We start from the raw sequence: 5,942 nt of genomic DNA, 5'->3' as shown, positions 1-5,942 counted from the left end.
GTTTTTTATTTATTTTTTTATTTATTCAATTTTTCATAGTTTCTGGAGGTTAGGGAATTAAGGATAGAAATGAGAATTTTTTTTTTTTGTTTTATTATTGTCATTTTTTTTTTTATTTATTTAAACCATGTACATTTAAATATATATATACATTTATTTATGATTATCGAGAAATCTTTCAAACTGATTAAGGGTTGTGTTGGCATTACACATAGTTGGACCCCATTCATATTCTTCAACTTCTTCTGGGTAGAGAGCTTGCAGGTCCCTAAAAGTTCCATCCCTTGTGATTGGTGTTAATTTTGCCTCATATTGACACCAAGCAATTTCTATAACAAAAAAAGAAAAAAAAATCTTTTATTTATGAATAAAAAAATTTTTAAAAAATGTAAAAAACACAAAAAATTTTTACTTCTCTCAGTTTCTTCCAATATTCCTAACAACTTTATATCTTCACGTATCGAAGAATTTTTTGTGTTATACTAGAAATAAATAAATAATTAAATATTTACACAAAACACTTCATTATTATTAATTATTAAAATTTTTTTATTACAAAATGCATGTAGTATTCTCGTTGGTGTTGTCAAGTCCAATCATGCACTCGGTTGTCCTTTTCAAGTTTAAGAAACTCAGCATAAACTTTTCTTGTCTCTAAATGAATCTGGGAACAATTTTTATCATTATTTAAATATATCATTTTTTTAAACAATAATCACTTAGTTAAAATTGAAAAGCAAACCTTTCTCAACAATAATTGTTTCGTCAAATATAATGGTTGAGCGTACAACCATTCTCGCTCTCTTTCCCTTTCGTAGGCACTCATTTCTTTTCTAAAATTTAACTCCATTATTAATATTCTTTTCAATTTGCAACTTCACTCACGAAACGATAAAAACGAAAAGAAAAAATAAAAATGAAAATGAAAATGAAAATGAAAATGAAAAAACTATTTCACAAATCAGCAAACCTTGCGGTGGGAATTGATATTAATTTTCGCATGAAAGCAATACGCATGAGAAAAAATAAAAATAATATAAACATTTTTCATAATTAAACAATTTGCATTGAAACCATATGTTTAAAAGTTTATGAAAAATTACATTATATATTTTTAAAAAAATTTCATCAACTATTTAATTGTTAAATAAATAAATAAACAATTCTTCTTTTCAACAAATTTTCGAATTTTCCAGTATCACTCACGTTCTACTTCCAACATCCAATAAGGTTGAGCCCTGGTCTTGGGGATAGCGCGCTCGATTTTAAATCCGAAGTCCGTGAGTTCAAATCTCCTTCGAAACACTTTTTTTTTCTCACAAATTTAAAAAAAAAAAAAAATAAAAATGGCCGAAATTCGAAAAGACTCCCCACTCATATTCCCCTCTCTTATTCCCCTCTCTTATTCCCCTCTCTCATTCTCTTCTCTTACTTTCTACCCCAAATTTATTTATATACCACCCACCCATCCCACCCACAATCTCGCGGTTTTCCGTGGTCCAGAACTCTTATAACCCCCCTACTTGTCCAATATTCTTTATCTGGCTTGATCTGGAATATGCTAGATCAAATCTGATCTGATTTTATCTGGTCAAATCTGATTCGATCTGATGATTTTTCCCTAGGTAGGGGTTCTATAATATCAATTTGAATTTGCTCTGTAATAGCTATTGATTCGTTCTTGTAAAAGTGCCGAAATCATTCTATAATAGCTATTGAATCGCTCTTGTGTGTTCCGCCAGGATGTAGCAACATTTGCCAATAGCTATTTAACTAATTAATTATGGCAAACGTTGATAGCAAAATAAATTAATTCGTAATTTAAATCATTTTTTCAGCAGTATTGTTCCGTCGGAAAGAGAGGTAAGCGAGAAGAGAGAGAGAAAGAATAGGATAAATTTCATTTGAGAAAAAATAAACGAAAATGTAAAATAAAATAAAAAGTAAAACATACAACACATTGAGCCAGCGGGTCTAATCCTCTGACGGCACGAGCCGATGCCGACTAATCCCTCAAACTGACAACGTTTGCCATTAGAAAAATGTCGCAGTTTGAGGACAATGAGGATTAGGCCGCTGACCTCGAAGACCACCCAGTCTTTCGAGGAACTAAATAAATTATCTGTAAAAACATTTTGGAAGTTTTGTCGGGTCCAAGCGACGCTTGGTTATACAAGCGTCGTTTGGCCTTCTAGAATTTTCTAGATTTTTCATTACTAAGGCCCAGAAGCTGGTTAGCGTCCTGGAACTTTTTTCTAATCAGTTGCATTCGCAATCCCGTAGCCTACGGAACTCTCTCTTGTCACTTGCTCTTACAAAAAATCAACTTAAATAAATTCACAAGTTAATAAATAAATTTAAACTGATTTAATAAATAAATTAAATAATAATATAAATTTAAATAATAAGTTTAAATAATGAAAATTAAAATTAAACGATAAAAAATATAAAAATTATTATTGTGTTAATTATTTAAATTACGTATCCTATACTTCATTACCAGATATAAATCCCTTAACGGGCAATATATCCAACAAGTATTTTACATAATTATATCAATTTTTTATGACAAATATTGCTGAAGAATTAATGAAAATTGTTAATTTATTTATTACATACATACTTCTCACTTCTACTTATCGAAATGTATTTGGTTTTTATTTTTGTACAACATTATTATGATGTTTACGATAAGCAAAAAATAAAATAACAACGGTTACACATAGCAACGGATAAACAAAATAAAAAATAAATCAATTATTATATATATATTATACATTATTATATATATTATATATTATTATTATTATTATATTATATTATACATTATTATATTATTATTATATATGTATATATATATATATTAACATTAACAATGTTAAATAACAGTTGATTAAATGTCTCGAGGAGAGGCTTCATTCTCTTTTTTATAGTAGGAAATTTCTTAAATTAACTTTATACATTCATTCCAACATTTGATTTATTTTCAATATAATTACTCTTATCGAGTTTAAACTTTTTTGCTAATAAATTTCTTGGTAATTTATCATCTGAATCACCAAAGCTATATTTTTAGGAGACTAACTTTTGAAACTGATAAAGCAGTTTTTGCGCCATAAGCAGTAAATTCTGTATTATATTTATCGGATACAAGACGTTATTTGATTTGTAATTTACCTTCGTAGTTGATTGCAGTTAAACATTGAGGAGCTTATATTTGTTCATGTGTATTTTCATCATATGGTAATATATCAATCGTTACTTGCGCTATTCAAACCTTGACTAATTGTTAGTTTTTTATCATCATTTATATATATTGTTATTTTTTATTACGAAAATATACAATCTCATCTAAATTCAAACCAGATGTTGATTGATCCTGATTATTTACAGCATGTTGACATATTTTAATTACAGTTTTTCCAAGTATACCCTTTGATATATTTGATATATTAAGTAGTGATTCACTGAGTGACACTTAGCAATATTATCAATTATTTTATTATCATTTGCACATTAACTAAATCATTTTTCTTTTTTGACCCCGGCGAAATTGAACAGGTGCAAAAGACTTGTACGGTATATTAGAAATAGTTCTGAAAATAGAAAAATATTTATTAAAAAGTGAAAGGTCGAAAAAATCATACTATATAATTAAAGAAGAATATATTCTCACTCATCCAATTTAATTTCATCTGCAAGGGCTTTTTCGTGGATCCACAGTTCTGGCTGTGATCTACGAGCAGATCCTACGGTCCCTTTTCTCATGACTTTTAGCTTGTTGAAATAGTCTCTTATCCTGGACTTCTTTCACATTAAATTTATAATCTGGAAGCTGATCTGAAAATATACATATGTATAAAATATGTTTAGTACATATCATTAATAATTAATTCATTTACAGGAATTTTTCTAGAACCAAATATTAATTACTTGTCAATTCGTGAACAACATCATCTCATAAGGTTCCAGTGAGTCCTGCTGTTCTCTTTTTTATTGGCAATGTGTAATTCCACAAAAAAGGTGTTTTTTTCACACTTTCGATTAAAATCTCTTTTACATCATCATCCCAAAATTTGTTTTTACGTTGTTGCTGTTGTTGTGATGGTTTTGACTTTTCTTGTTGTTTTAATTGTTTTTGTTATTGTTTTAATTGTTCTTGTTGTTGTTTTGCTTATTCTTAATGTTGTTTTGATTGTTCATTGTTCTCCAATGGGCTTGGTCGTGATAACGTGAAGTTGTAGTTGTCAATTAAATCTATTACTTATTGCAAATACTTACAAAACAATCTCGATAAATTTGTATCGTAGTGTGAATTTAATAAACTTCAGGTCAATATCGATAAGTGCAGTATAATGTCATACTGCAAATCCGAAAAAAATAATTAATTTTGTATATACAATCAAGAACGTATCAATAAAGAGAGAGAATATAATAAGTGATTTCGGTGTTGTTTTTGACAACAAATTGCTATTTGATCAGCATGTTGATGAAACTGTGAAGGTTGGTATGAAGGCCTTGGGTTTTGTGTGGGAGCTGGCTCTCAATTTTTCGAATCAGAATGTAATTGAAACTTTATACTACACATTTGTACACTCAAAGACGGACTATTGTTCTCCAATAGTTTATTCAAGAAATAGAAAACAAATCAAATTATATAACAAGATTCAAAGACACTGTCTGAAATTAATGTTATTAAAAATTAATGGTGTCTTTCCTGAAAGAGGAATTGATGATGGGGTTTTAATCAGTAGAACTAACATGGAGTCTGTCATTATTAAAAAAAAACCTCATTGATCATATTTTTTATTAAAATCATTCAAGGTGCTATTGACTGCCCTGGAATCACTTCTTATATTGAAATTCACATATCGACTAGTGAACTGCGTAACAACGCTGCTTTCTATATTGTTAACACTGATAACAATACCAGACTATCAACTCCTCTTCAAGGTATGGTCAATTTAATTAACAAGATTTGTCGTAAAACAACACTTTTTGATAAAATTGTTGAATGTAAAAATATTTCAAATGAGTATGTTGGTGAGTGTTTAAGAATTGCTGAGATCTAGACACTTACAATGTATATAATCTGCGTTAATTTTATGAAACTTCACAATTTTTCTTATGTTTAATTTCATTATATTTAATAAGTATACTCTGATATTGTTTAATGATATAATTCAGCTTCACATGGTCGCTGTTAATAATAATAATTGTTATTATTTTTATCATAATTATATAATTTTTTATTAATGTGTCGTTCTAAATGTACTGTAGTCCTATCATGGTTTCACACCCTGGACTTATGCATATGAAATAAATAAATAAATAGATAAATTTTTTTTTTACACATAACAGTAACACAACCCATACCAAATTTTGATAGAGGTGAAGAAACATTCGTTGGAGAAGAATTGAATTATGATTTAATAAATGAATACTTGAACAAAATCAATAGTATACAGTGGAATAAAGATTATGGTGTAAAAAAAGAGAAGTCCGATTACAAAATCGGCAATGCGAAAATAACCTTTGATAATAATGAATTAAACATCTTTGATACATCCTACAAAATAACACCAGGATTAATGGAATTATTAGTTATGAAGTCACAAGATAAAAGAAATATCACTGATATTGATGAAAATAATTATGGTGAAATTATCAATAATACAAACGCACATCATCAATACCACAGATCTGATGAGCTAATAAAAAATCCTACATCATAAAAATATATATTGATTTTATTGCATGTCATAATAATAAAGAGCATTATGGTAGTGGATTATTACCAACGGTTATGTCGGACGTAGATAAATTCAGATTGGACCTCCTGCCCCCTCCCCCCGTGGTGAGGGTCACGGTTTATGCCATTCTGGGGCTCTTCGGTTTTCGGTTTTAGCTCTCTCAGTTTTTGCTAGTTTTGCCAAGTCAAA

General features: G+C 28.7%; 1 long non-coding RNA gene across 1 annotated transcript; it reads right to left on the bottom strand.

Moving 5' to 3' along the window:
• Nucleotides 1-220: 220 nt before the first annotated feature.
• Nucleotides 221-1,077, bottom strand: LOC122849170. The gene is made up of 3 exons (XR_006373521.1): nt 557-1,077; nt 413-482; nt 221-329 (listed from the first exon to the last, which is right to left on the bottom strand). It is a non-coding gene; the product is annotated as an uncharacterized LOC122849170 (long non-coding RNA).
• Between the last annotated feature and the right edge of the window lie 4,865 nt (nt 1,078-5,942).

This window comes from Aphidius gifuensis, linkage group LG2, assembly GCF_014905175.1.
Source record: "Aphidius gifuensis isolate YNYX2018 linkage group LG2, ASM1490517v1, whole genome shotgun sequence".
Classification (NCBI taxonomy): Eukaryota; Metazoa; Arthropoda; class Insecta; order Hymenoptera; family Braconidae; genus Aphidius; species Aphidius gifuensis.
This window is presented reverse-complemented; position numbering and strand designations above follow the sequence as displayed.